A 15,358-nucleotide genomic window follows, 5' to 3' on the forward strand; every position below is an offset into this window, starting at 1 on the left:
GTAAACATTACGTGTTCTTATGAGACTTAATGGTTATGTGCAATGTAATATTATTTCAATCTTTAAATGTAAAATAAATGTATTTATGAGAATTAGAATGTATATATTTTATTTGAATCATTGATGTAATGTAATAGAAAGAATCATCATGAATGAAACATAGACATGGTAATGATAACACATGCAATTGTATGAAACAATCGATGTATAGTGTAATTTGTGTCTTTATGATTAAATTATCTTAAGTGTATTAATTAACGTTAAGCAATGTTTAGTTTAATTGTGTAAACCATGTTGGGAAACCCTTTAGGTGTTAAGTTAAGTCTTTTGTTGTGCAAATTAAATGTAATGTTATCTCAATGCATCATTTAATTCATTAAAGTTTAAAAAACAAATATTATTTACACTCTTTTCAAGTGTTTTAGTTTAATTCCTTCGGGGTTTCTTGGTGGGGTGTTACAATTGGTATCAGAGCCCAAGTTTCAACACTGGGTACTTTGGTTTTAATTGAGCCCATCTAACTAGACCTATTCTTAAGTCTTAGTGCTTCTGTCTTCCTTGCTAGTATCCTTGTTGTGGATCTAAACTTGTGTTCTTCATGAAGAAGAAGGATGGTTCCCTTCAGTGATGCATTGACTACCGTTAGTTGAATAAGGTGACATCATGAATCAGTATCCATTGCAACATATAGATGATCTCTTTGATCAGGTAAAGGGAGCTAGGGTGTTCTCTAAGATTGATATGAAATCTGGGTATGATCAGTTGCCTATCCATGATGCAAACATTCGTAGGATGACTTTTTGTACCCGTTATGGGCACTATGAGTTCACAGTGGTGCCATTTGGGTTGACAAATACACCTTCAGTATTCATGAGCCTCATGAATGGGTTTTTCTATACCTACTTTGATCAGTCCATTCTTGTATTCTTGGATGATATTTTGATTTACTCTAGAACTATGGAAGAGCATGAGGGCCACTTGCGACAAGTATTGTAGTGCTTGAGAGAGAATCAACTTTATGCCAACTTGGCTAAGTGTGATTTTTTCCAATCTGAGGTGAACTATCTTGGTCTTGTGGTTTTAGGAGAAGGTATATCTATGGATCCTTCTAATATCCAAGCTATTGTAGATTGGCCAACACTGACTAATGTTTTTGAGGTTCGACATTTTATGGGCTTGGCCGGATATTACTGCCGCTTTGCTCAGAGTTTTTCTTGGATAGGTTAGCCGATCACTTCTCTTCAAAGGAAAGTGAAGAAGTATGTTTGGTCCAAATAGTGTGAGGCAATTTTTCATACTTTGAAGGAACTCCTTGTTAATGCACTGATTTTGGTAGGTCCTTATCCATCCAAAGATTTCATAGTTTTTACTGATGCCTCTCTAGAAGGCATATGGGTTGTGCTTATGCAGGATGGTCATGTGGTAGCCTATGAGTCTCACAAACTCAAGGACCATGAGCTAAACTATCTAGTTCATGATTTAGAGTTGGCAGCTGTAGTTCATGCTTTAGTAAGGTGGCACCATCTTTTGTTAGGGCATCAGTTTGAGCTGCATAGTGATCACCGTAGCTTGCAATACATTTTCATGAAATCAAACTTGAATGCTCAACAATGAAGATGGATGGAATTCCTCTACAAATATGATTTTGAGGTTCAATATATTCAAGGGAAAGAGAATGTAGTGGTAGATGCTTTGAGTAATAAACAACATGAGGTTGTAGCATTGTCCCTTAGGGTGTATTTCAGAGAGAGAATCCTTGGGATTATTCCTCAAGACACCTGGTATCGGGAGGTTAGATTCATGATTGAGATTGGAAGAACATTAGAGGGTAGATATTTTGGATATAACCTTGAGGAAGATGGTCTTCTTTGACATATTGGGTGGACCTATATACCTCCTTTAGATGGACTTCGTACTTTAATCATGACTGAGGCCCATCATGCACCTTACTCAACACATCTTGGTGTCAAGAAGATGCATGCAGATCTGAGACAAATATATCATTGGGTTGGAATGAAACATGACATTACTGATTTTATGTTGAAGTGTTTGGAATGTCAGTGAGTGAAGGTAGAGCATCAACACCCTTCAGGGCTTTTACAACTTAATTTGGTACCAGATTGGAAATGGGACATCATTTTCATGGATTTCATAGTTGGGTTGCTGGTTTCTTCGCATCATCATGACACCATCATGGTTATTGTTGACAGATTGACCAAAGTTGCTTATTTTGTTCCTATTCAATTTTCTTATACAACAACAATGGTGGCATGAGTTTTCTTGGAAGATGTGGCGAGGCTTCATGGGATTCCTAGGTGGATCATTGCAGATAGAAATCCTATCTTTACTTCAACATTGTAGACCTCACTTTAGCATGCTTTACAGAGCCAGTTGAACTTTAGTTCAGCTTATCACCCAGAGATAGATGGTTAGACTGAGTGCCTGAATCAGGTTTTGGAGGACATGCTTGGCATGTATGTTATGGACCACCAATCATGTTGGGAGGACTATCTTTATCTTGAGGAGTTTTCTTACAACAATGGATATCATAGATCTATAGGTATGTCTCCCTTCTAGGCATTGTATGGTCGCTCTTACCATACTCCTTTGAGTTGGGATCAATTAGAGGACAAGGTGTGTATAGGATCGGATATGCTTTGAGAGATGGAGCAACATGTTGAATAGATTCATGAGCATTTGGTAGCAGTGCAGGATAGGCAGAAGAAGTATGTTGATTCTCATAGAGTGGATTTCAATTTTCTGTTGGTGACTGAGTATTCTTGAGAGTGCATCCACGAAAGAGTTCGATCCGTTATGGAAAGGGTTCTAAGTTGGTGCCTCACTTTGCTGGCCCTTTTGAGATCCTTAAGAGGACATGACCTGTTTCCTATTGTCTTGCCTTGCCATCAAGCCTATCCCACATCCACAATTTCTTTCATGTTTCTGTTATTAGACCTTATCATCTTGATGTGACCCATGTTCTTGATTGGAAGGCATTGCAGGTCGAGGATGGGCAACTTTCCTTGGGTCCCATGCACATTTTGCAGCATCGGAATTTGACCCCTAGGGGTTGTACCATCGACTAGGTAAGGGTCCTATGGGACCCAAATGATGAGACCTCACTTACATGGGAGGATGTAGTGAAGACAAGAGAGCTTTACCCATATCTGTTTTAGGCTTCTAGAAGTAAGCCTAGTTTTGGGGGGGAGGATGTAGTACCCCTCCCTCGATCAAACTTTTTAGATACTTATTTTGACTAAGGTTGACTTTTTCTGTGGTTATTTGTGGATACATTATGTGGTGACGTTTTATTCATATATTATGCTATGTTGGATTACACTTTGATTTGAGATTCAGTGAATGTTGATTATGCATTATTTCCTTATTGATGATTAGATGTTAATTTTATTGGATTACTAACCATGGACTAACACATTTACTTTATGCATGAGATGCGTTATGTATATGTCATCATGTATGTATGAAAGTGTATGGGGTGCAAGGAGATGATTTTCCTTCACTCACTTCGGTGAGACATGGAATGTCACGATTCTCGTTTGCCGATGTGTCTACCGTGTTTGAATATATATATATATATGTATGTATGTATGTATGTATGTATGTATGTATGTATGTAAGCATGATTTGGTGATGTAGGAATTACAGGTATAGGGTACTGACTTCACCTGGTTCCATAGGTCTAAGTGTACCTAAATAATCCGATGGAAGTGGAGGAGATAGTCTTAAGGCCCTAAATTTTATCCCTAGCCTTGCTTGATAGTGAGCATTGTCAGTTGTTTTTCAACCTTCCCTATGTTGGTATGTGGGTCGTGTCTGTTCTTTGTCTTTTTGAATTTCATGTTATTCGTTTGTGAATTTAAATTATTCTTTTCTTATGATTTCTTAATGAAAAATTAATTATTAATACCTCATGGTTATTAATAATTGTTGGTGTAATTATTTATTCATGTTGGATATAATTACACTTTACTTAAGTTTACTTAGGTACATGCACAACATTGTAGTTTGCATATGAGACACCTAGTGAGATGTGCTTCATTGAGAGTGTGTATGTAGGAGAATTTCCACCTTTTATGGTGTGATCTTGTTGTTACTTTATCATATCCACTTATTGTGGATTGATAATTCCACCTTCAGTGGGTGATCCACCTCATGTGGAATATTTTACTATTTCTCCTACCTACCCCTACCTACCCCTGCATCTCATTGAGCCACATGTCATCATTGTGTGCTCTCTTGTCTCTTAGGCTTGTCTTTATAAGCAGGCTTATCCTACATTGTATGAAACAACAATCTTGATGATCCAGTTGATTAGTATTTTGCATCATTGATAGGAATACAGTTTATTCTTGTCACATTTTGTTCTCTCTTATTTGTGCTTTCCATTGCCTCTAGATCTTGGCAAACTCTCACAATAATTAATGGATATTGCATTTATAAAATTAATTTAGAAATAATAGATTAAGAGTATTTTTATGGTTTAATCGACTAATCAATTATTTTATTTGGTTATTTAAAATTGAATTGTTGATTTATTAATGAAATTTATATTATGTTTATTTTCATTGGTTTAAAAAAAAAGATAAAGTTAATTTTTACTCATATGTAATTATGTTTAAATTGTTTTTTTTAGTGTGTGTGGGAAAAATGAATTCAAATTAGAAAATTTAAATGCAAATGTATTGTTTTGAAAAGAAATTGATTTTCAATTTTTCATTAAAAAAATAAATATGACCTAAAAGATATTTGTGAGGAAAAACATTCTTTAAAAGGAGAAATTTTTTCCTGATTATTTCATCTTGCATTTTTCTCTGTTGTGAGTTGGTTTTGGCTGGAGAATTTGCGTGGTTGAAGAATTTGGTTTGAGTGTTGAAGGTTTTCTCTTATCCCCAAATTTATCTTCCTAGAAAGCTTACCGAGTTGATTGTTTTGATCTTTCTTTAAAAAAATAAAATCTTAGTTGTAAATCAAACCTCTATAATTGTTTGTGTTGTATTTGGAAAAGAAATTGAATTAGTAATTTTGTTTTCCTTGTATAGTTTTAGCAACCTGGGAGGTTGCTGTTGAAAATTTAGTCTAAAATTTGCTAGGTTTTCATTTTAGAAGTTACCGTTAAAAAAAAAATGAATGAAGAAGAGTAATTGTATGTTTTTTTTTTTTTTAAACCTTGTTAAAAAAAATTAGTTCTGTTTTTTTTTTGTTGGATTTTTATTAAAAAAATAGGATTTTCTTTTTTTAAAGGGGGAGGGTGAGGCGGGGGTGGGGGGGAAGGGTGGATGTTTGTCCCTATGGAAAACGATGGTCCCCATGGCTATGGGGAGTTGTAACTCTCCCACAAGCCATGGGGGGCCATGGCTATGGGTAGCCATGCCATGGCCACCCACAGTCACGGGGAGGCATGGCTGTGGGGGAGCACGACGTGGCCCCACAAGCCATTGCCTTTTCTCTCTCTCTATAAATGTATACATATATATACATACATATTTCAATCTTTAAATGTAAAAGAAATGTATTGATGAGAATTAGATGGTTAAACATATATCTTTTATTTGAATCACCGATGCAATGTAATGAAAAGAATCATCATGAATGAAACATAGACATGTTAATGATATCACATGCAATTGTATGAAAAAATCAGTGTATACTGTAATTGTATCTTTATGATTAAATCATCTTAAGTGGATTAATTAACATTAAGCAATGCTTAGTTTAATTATGTAAACCATGTTGGGAAACCCTTTAGGAGTTAAGTTAAGTCTCTCGTTGTGAAAATTAAATGCAATGTTATCTTAATGCATCATTTAGTTTATTAAAGTTTAAAAAAATAAAATTATTTACACTCTTTTCAAGTGTTTTAGTTTAATCCCTTAGGGGTTTCTTGGCGGGGTGTTACATGGATGGTCTACAAGTTGTACAATTTTATGAGCTGTCTTTACTCACAAGATTGCATTTATGGCTTGGATATGGGTTGTCTATTCCCATAGACCTTTTATTGTTAATGCATATTCATATTGCTGGCTTGGTTTAGTTACATGGTTTTCTGATTTTGTTCTCATGGTGAGAAGGAGAGATGTTGTTACTAGGTACAGTCATGATGGGGGACCTACATGGTTGACTATGTGATACTGATAGGTTGGACTCATTGAGTTAGATGCTTGTTTCATGGATGTGATCATGGTGTCATGGAAGTTCCTTGTGTTTAGGGATTTTAACATGACATGATTGGATTTGCAGGTGCTTTTATTGATGATGATTTGATTTGGATTCCTGATTGGTTATGGTAGTAGATCTTCTTGTTTGAGGATCGTGGTTTATTTGGCTCTTAGGGAGCTTATGCTTTGCGCTTTGAGTTCCTTGATTGCTATGTTATTTTGGTTGATTCTCATTGTTAGAGGATGATTTTATCATATTGTCATGGATAGCTTGTATACACTTTCAATAGGATATTTTGACACCGTGATGTGGCAGTGTAGGATTGGTTCCTGATTGTTTGTTTGGTGGTTTTGTATCTTCTTGAGATGGAGTTCATGGTTTACTTGATATTGTTTACATTTCAGTTGTATGTGTGTATACCTGAATGATCTTCATTTAGGAGATGGTTATCACAATTCTATGGAGAGCTTGGTATCACTGTTCAGTGGGAGCTTGTAGCAGTGATGTGTATTCACCATTGGATGGTGGATGATCTTATTAGTGTGTAGATGTTTGGAGGATGCCTTAGATCTTGTTGCTACAGAAGGGTCTTTCACATTTGCGGGTACACTTGTAGGAGATGGCGATCTTCATGATATTTGAGGATGTTGACATCTTGAGGGCTCAAGGAGTCCTTGGTTGAGGTGTGGTTTATGCTTTCATTTGACATGTTATCCTTGCTTGACATGATGGTTGATATTTGTTGGCATTTTGATTATGTTTGTACTTAGTTGTGATTGTCATTGATGGACACACACTTATTGAGTTATTCTTAACTGGTAGTATGTGATGTATTGTTCAAACCGGTATTATATGCCAATGTATGCATAGTCTTTGTTTGTAGAAGACTATCAGTGTTTGTAGAAGGAGCTTATCGGTCAAAGCATGACCAAGGAACTCAAGTAGTATGAGGACCCCAAGCAACAACCAATCTTTTTAAGATCAAAACACTATGTTCCAGTTTACCAGTCTTTGTTTGTAAACTGGTAATCGGTATACTTTGTTTTGTTAACCGACAAACTTGTAAAGTGTGATGAGTTATCATCCACCGACACTGAAGCAGTGATTCTATGCCGTGTTATAATCGTGTCCAAGTGCACTGTACCTAGGAAATTGTAATCTAATCTCATTGGACTGACATGAAATCATATTCCTATCTGAGGACATCATGTCTAGGGTTTTGAGGGTGGTGTGTAAGATTAGGTCTTTGAAAAAAAGGTATCTTGCGATAGAGATTGAATGTGAAAAGGACAAAAGATTGAAGTAATGCTGCAATGCATTAACATAGAGCAATCAAGGATCTAACTAAGCATTTTGTGCTACTTTATAGATCACTTACTTGTTGATTACTAATCTCTTCAACAAGTCAGAAATCCTTAACTGGGTAGGCTCAGTTAAGCCTATTCTAAATCCTCTGACAAGATGGTTCACAGTTGTGGATCCGAAATCCTTTAACAGGACTTATCTCCTAATAGAGATCATGATTCCTAATAGGATCTATTCTGGTGAAGAACATTGTAAGGCCTTAACCGGTCTGGTTGTTATTCTGCAGATAGTAGACTCATGAGTTTTACTCACCATGGTTTTTCCACATCAAAATATATTATGCTATGGTGATTGTTCTATTGTGGGTGAATTCTTTATTTGCTATTTGGCTTGTTTTCATATTAACCGGTTTGCTGTTTAAAGGGCTATACCAGTCTGTAGTAAAACTGCTTAAGTGTTTGGTAAGGTTCTAGACCCCCAGAGTATATCGGTAAAGTGCTTTTATCGGTATTGGTTACATGTCGACTGACAGAAGAAATGAAGTGGTAAAAGGTAAAATTAGGGTTTGTACCCTATCAGTGATGCATTTATTATGGTAGGTAGGAGTATGTATAAAGGTGACTCTTATAGTCATTTTTACTTACCGATTTTCAAAGAAGCATTTGTTTGTCGAAGAAGCATTTGTCTAACTTGAGCAGCGCAACAAAAGCGATCAATCTTGCATTCGTAGAAATCCAGAAAGAAATCTTGTGCAAGACCCAACAGTCATTTCAAGCTATCCAGAGTGAAGGTCAGAGTGGTAAAGCAAGATTTTGGAGAAGTGTATTGTGCTCGACATCGGCAAACCCTAGTTCGGAGTGAAAAGGTATTTTTTGTCGAATCACTCTTATCATTCAGAATTATTTAGACATGGCTTCTACATCCAGAGTCTCTTCTAGTTCTTCCGCACCTGAGGAGTCATCCAAATCTCTTAGGAAGAAGTTGAATTACAATGCCCTATCTCAAATTCCAGTCAGAGTCATTGTCGAACGGGATGTTTCTGGTTACATTGATTGCAGACTGGAAGACCTAGGGTCTTTAGTGATTCACTCCTAGTTGAGATTGTTCTGTGCAAAAGATAAGAAGATTAAACCAGAGTACATCATGACCAAGAAGAATAATTTCCACAATGCAACATATTTTCTTGAGGAATTCACAAAGAATCATATAAGAATTATTCTTAATAGGGTTCATGGTGACAAGATGTATCTTGAGCGAACCCATGATGTCACATCGGAGGCAATCCATGTTGTGACCGGTTTCTGCAATATTGGAGAAGTCCCTATTCTTCGTAAGATCACAAAAGACAAAGTGGAAGAACTCACTAGTTCTGTGAGTGACAAGTGGGCAATGACTATCAACACCATAAGAGATGACTTGGTGAAGTATGCGTGCATGGTGATCAGGTATAGAGTATTCTATGCTAGTAGAATGAATTCTGTTCCTACAGCTACAATGCATGCTACTTATCAAATGATCAAGGAAGATGCAGAGTACAACTTGTGTACTTGCATGCAAAAAAACTCATGGAGAATTTGAAATCAATCAAAGAGGACAAGGCACTAAGGTTCAAGTTTGGTCAACTACTTGTCAGGTTGTTTTTCTACTTTCAAGGGTATTTTCTGGGAGTTGGTGATGTTCAATGGTCAAGTGACCTACCGGTTACAAGACAAATTAAGGAGAGTCTGCAAGTAGTGGGATCTACTTATCCAAAGACTCTGAATAGGTATTTTGATGATTTCAAACTGAAGATGAACCAAAGAACAAGGCTATCAAGTGACCTAGTTAAGAAGTATGAAGATGATATTTGTTTCATGATCAAAGTGGATCATTGCATAATGGAAGTGCTTGAGCCAAGAAAAGAGGAAGTTGAGTGATGCAGAGAGCCTTGGAGCCTTGAATGTTTCACCTTCTAGAGTGACTTGTCCTACTCAACCCAACAACTACTCAAGTCCTTCCTATGGAACTTGGAAAGGGTTATGACAATGAGACCTCCAAGGTCTGATCCTTCTTGAATTTCCTCCTAGGTATAGCCAATGGTTTCTGGACAATCAACTCCTCCACTTGAGGTTGTCACCTCAGTTACTCACACACACCCTCTTGGGATCCAACCCCTCCTGCTAGGATCTTAACACACAAACTCTTCTTATGGTTTCCAAATGCATTAGTAAGGTGTCTTCATTATGTTTTGAAGTTTAAGACTCACCAAATCCATCTCCATGGTTTCTCAAGCCTTCTAGGTCTCTACCGACACCTGAATGGGGCTAATTGCATTAGCCCTCCTTAAGCGGTTTTTGGGGTTTAATTTGAAAAAAATCCCAAACAAGCCTAGGAATAAATAATGGATTTGATTACCCTTTTGGAATTTGTAGAAAATAATATAAAAGTGCATCTGGGTTGTCCATACAGGTGTGGGTTTCTAATGCTGCACTATTTTGTGGGGTTTTAGGCTTAACCGGTGGATTGACAAAATTGGTCTAGAACCTTTCACTAGTCAAATATCTTGCTCTAAAAACCTTTCTAACCTTAAAGGTAACTCATAGGGATTTCCATTCATATGCCACTTGGGCCTGCATCGGTCTCTATGTGCTCACAAATTGCACTTTGCTTCCTGTCCTAACTCACCTACTCCCAACGGTGAGCCTAGGTCTTCATTGTTTCTCCTCCTCCTGGACCTGCAACATCACACACCCTATTATAAAACTATATACATAACCTAACCTATAATTCTTAATTATTTCAACAAGTTCCATCAAAGAATGCCTAGGCTAGAGCCATTTCTTGCCCTTAAACCCTACTTGCAAGGGTTTTGCTCCTAGTTGCAAAGAATGAGAGGAATCTCTACAACCTAGAACAATCAAACCTAAAAATAAACCTTATTGAAAGAAAATACAATTAAAATACAAATATGGCAATGATTTTACACCATCTAGTCCATACTGGACCGTATAAGCAATGAAAAATAAGACAAAACTATCAAAAACCGGTGGAAACAAGATTGCTTCACAAACCAAAAACTTGTTCTTGGATTTCCAATCCTTCCAACCTATACAATGAAGTGAAATTTAGCTTATATCCACTTGTTTCAGTTGGTTCAACCAACTTCCTAATGCCCATAACCAAAAATGCAACTTTTACAAGAAATTGCAAAATGTTGCTCAACAACTTTTTACAACTTTTGCTCCAGGATGCAAATTTGCATTCTCTTGCATTCTAAGACTCCTAAAGGTCCTCAAACACCCTAGAAGACATAAAAAAACTCAATTTAATCCTAAATCATGAATACATTTATCTGGAGTATTTTTCCTGTGAACTACCTAAGCATCTCACTTTTCAGGCTAACAACATCTTGAGCAGAATTGACTCAAACCAAAATTTGGACAACTCAACCATGGCTGTACTAAGTCCTCAATGGTTGGTCCTTTATTAAATCCCACATTACCTTACAAACTAAAAAGAAATCAAAGCTTACATTCTTGGAGTGTTAGGTGCCCTGCACCATTGAGCTTATGGGCTATGAAGTGGTGAACGATATACTCATTGGGTATTCCTCTACCCTACTTGCTTCACTGCTTGATCCAAAGAAGAAGAGGACTAGTACCTACTTTGAGCGGGTTAATCCTATTGAAGTACCAAAGTAGAGGAAGAAGAAAGTTGTGCCATCGACATCAACACTAGTTACATCTGCTGCCAGTCCAAAAGTGTCCAAGAGGTTACCAGCCAAGGAGAAACCGGAGGCTATTCCGCCAAAGGTATTTGAGAGGAAGAGGAAAACCAAGAACAGAGCACAGGATTTAGTAGACATTGAATTAGAAGATGAAATGAAGAAGATGAGACAATTGGGTAAGAAGACCAAGCTAACCAGTAATGTACCTATAACCTCTACATTGGTAAATTTACACATTGCTTCTTACAAGTCTATGACACATTATCAAAGGACTATAAAGAATATAAGAAGGAAAATTATTGATGATCTAAAAGATTATTTTGATGATCTTAACGATATTGAAAAACATGAGGTAGAGCAAGAACTCATTAAGTATTTATGTGATAATGATCGGTCTTCAACCGATATTAAACTTATAGTTTCTAATTCTTTGTATGATTCTTTGGACAATAAATGGCACATTTTCATTGAAAAGGAGCAAGCAATTAGGGAGTAAATTTTTTGTCAATATTTCCCAGATGCTTCCAATTCTAAATTATTTGAGATTCTTGATTGGTACAAAGGCATCTTTTTCATGAGAAAGAGAAGACTTCAGTTACTTGAAGGGAAAATCTTTGAAGTAGAAAATGACACTCATCTACAGGTTCAAGAAGCTGTCAAGATGTAAAAGGTATCCAAATTAAATCTACAAGCTGAGCAAGTGATTGACCTATCAAAATCAAAACCAGATGAAGCCTTCAATGATCAGGGAGAAAGAGAAGCTGAGCAAAATGATCCTATCGATGTGGATGCATTAGATGCTGAAAGTACTAAACCAGAGGAAGCAGAGAAGGAGAAAGAAGAGAAGGAGAAAGCAAAGAAGGAGAAAGTAGAGAAAGAGGAAGTGGAGAAGGAGAAAGTAGAGAAGGAGAAAGCAGAGAAGGAGAAAGTAGAGATAGAGAAAGTGGAGAAGGAGAAAGTGGAGAAGGAGAAAGTAGAGAAAGAGAAAGTAGAGAAGGAGAAAGTGGAGAAGGAGAAAGCAGAAAAAGAGGAGAAAGAGAAGGCCGACAAGGAGGCCAAGGAGAAAGAAGAGAAAGAGAAGAAGAGACAAGAGTAGATCAAAACAAAGGAAGGAGGACAGACTTATGAGATTCCCAAGGCAACCAGAGATCAAGTTCAAGGTAAACAAGTTGATCCCATCGGTCACAGTGAATTGACTCTTGCCTATCTTACCAAATCTGTAGATGAAAATGAGCTACTTATAAGTATTCAACTTGCTATAGAAAGATTGGAGGAACTAAGAAAGAAGAAAGAAAAAGATTTTATTCAATTTGTTGTTGATAATCTTTCAAAGTTAGTCCCCGATACTGATCTTTCCGGTATCGATTCCTCACTGGCCCAGTTGAAGCTTCTATGCATAATAGTGGGTGATCAAGTGAAATCATTGGAAGATGTTGCCCAGGCTAATATAGAGAAAAATCATGAAAAAACACTAAAAGTTGCATTTGTGAAGCAAATTGACGAAGACAGAGCCAAGTTGACCCATCAGAGAGATGATATCAGTCTGGCAATGGTTGAAGGACAAACTTTTGAGAAAAATCTGCTAGCCTGATCTATTTTGTGATGATGGTATGAAGAAGAAAGGTCAACTCCAATTGGAATTAAAGTAGTATATGGAGACCTTCAAAGTTCCATATGATTCCTTCACAGTGTATGGGCAGACTGTACAGACTCACAGGCAACAGGTTGCCATGATTGGTTCAAAGATCTGCAAGTGGACTCAAAATCTGCAGGAGCTTTAGTTGCTTTTGTTACCTAAGTTGCAGATTCCTTAGAAGTGCTTTCTGAACATGGAATCCATTATTGTCCCTCAAGAATTTAGTACTATGGATGCCATGGAGGAGTTAGCATTCCAGATGAAGACTCAGAGTGAAATTGCTGCCTCACTCCTAGATACATGGTATACAGACATGCAAGAATTTCTGAAAAACTTTAAATTCATTTTTGAAAAGTTTTACTCATTATTGTCATAAACATATACTCTGTTTTCATGTTATGCAATATGATTTTGGTAAATATTCACGACATGTTTGCATTACTTTGTCATTGTTGGCAAAGGGGGAGTGTTATTGAATGAAAATTTTATGCAAATAGAAGTAGTACATGCTTGTAATTTTGGCAAAGGGAGTAGTGTATATGCTTAGGGGGAGTAATTTTGATTATGACATCATTTTTGTTTTGTAAGCACTTAGCTCTCAAATTTTCCTAAGTGTTGCTATCAATGCCAAAGGGGGAGATTGTTGGAATTTTGATGATGTTTGTACTTAGTTGTGATTGTCATTGATAGACACACACTTATTGAGTTATTCTCAACCGGTAGTATGTGATGTATTGTTTAAACCGGTATTATATGCCAATGTATGCACAGTCTTTATTTGTAGAAGATTATCTGTATTTGCAGAAGGAGCTTACCGGTCAAAGCATGGCCAAGGACCTCAAGTGGTATGAGGAACCCAAGCGACAACCAATATTTTTAAGATCAGAACATTATGTTCCACTTTACCACTCTTTGTTTGTAAACCGGTAATCGGTATACTTCATTTTGTTAACCAACAAACTTGTAAAGTGTGATGAGTTATCATCCATTGACACCGATGCGGTGATTCTGTGCCATGTTATAATTGTGTCCAGATGCACTGTACCTAGGAAATTATAATCTAATCTCATTGGATCGACATGAAATCAGATTCCTATATGAGGACATCATGTCTAGGGTTTTGAGGGTGGTGTGTAATATCAGGTCTTTGAAAAAAAGGTATCTTGTGATAGAGATTGAACGTGCGAAGGACATAAGACTAAAGTAATGCTACAATGCATTAACAGAGAGTAATCAAGGATATAACTAAGCATTTTGTGCTACTTTATAGATCACTTACTTGTTGATTACTAATCTCTTCAACAAGTCAGAAACACTTAACCGGGTATGCTTAGTTAAGTTTGTTCTAAATCCTCTAACAAGGTGGTTCACAGTTGTGGATCTGAAATCCTTTAACAGGCTAGTCTTTAAAAGGACTTATCTCCTAATAGAGATCAGGATTCCTAACAGGATCTGTTCTGGTGAAGAACATTGTAAGGCCTTAACCGGTCTGGTTGCTATTCTGCAGATAGTAGACTAGTGAGTTTTACTCACCATGTTTTTTCCCATTTGGGTTTCCACGTCAAAATATCTTGTGTTATGGTGATTGTGTTATTGTGGGTGAATGCTTTATTTTCTATTTGGCTTGTTTGCATATTAACCGGTTTGCTGTTTAAAGGGCTATACCAATCTGCAGTAATATTGCTTAAGTGTTTGGTAAGGTTTTTGGGTATACTAATTCACCCCCCCCTCTTAGTATTTGAGGATGTTGACATCTTGAGGGCTCAAGGAGTCCTTGGTTGAGGTGTGTTTTATGCTTTCATTTGACATGTTATCCTTGCTTGACAAGATGGTTGATATTATTTCATGGTGTAATCTTGAGTCTAGATTAGAGTTATGGCATGTTACAATTATTTGATATGTTGATATGGAGCATGTTATCTCTTTGGTTGAGATGGTTAGATCGTGTTGTCTTATTTATGTTCCCGATTCTTTGGTTGACGATTTGACATTGATCTTGGTAGTTCTCTTTGTATTGGGTACATGATCATTTGCTTGATAATTCATGATATTGTTGTGTTGCATTTGGAGTTTGGCATGGATTCTTTGGTTACAGACACTCATGGATACATGGAGACTTAGGTGATGTTGATATTCTCTTGTGATTAGAGATATGTGTTGGGACAATTGGTTATTTTAGCAAGAAGTCTGAGGAGCATTCACTTGGTATATGTTACCCCTTATTTATCCGCTTATAGCTTATCAATTAGGGGTCATCATTTTATTAAGTATTGCAAAGCTTAAGTCTTCATCAATTTGAGTTTCGTACTCATCTGTTGAACCACTCTTGGAATGGTTCAAGGTTCAAGGTTCATTTTCGCATCATTGAAATTTTCTTTTGTTTCCTTCTTCCTTGCCGCAAGTGTTGACCTTTTGTCTTTGAACTTTGAACCAATGAACTTCTTTTGAAATAGTTCAAGGTTCAAAGCATTGTTTCAAATCATCCCGATGGTGTTTAGGAGATAAAGGCGGCGCGATGGGAACATAATATTCCT

This window comes from Cryptomeria japonica, chromosome 8, assembly GCF_030272615.1.
Source record: "Cryptomeria japonica chromosome 8, Sugi_1.0, whole genome shotgun sequence".
NCBI lineage: Eukaryota > Viridiplantae > Streptophyta > Pinopsida > Cupressales > Cupressaceae > Cryptomeria > Cryptomeria japonica.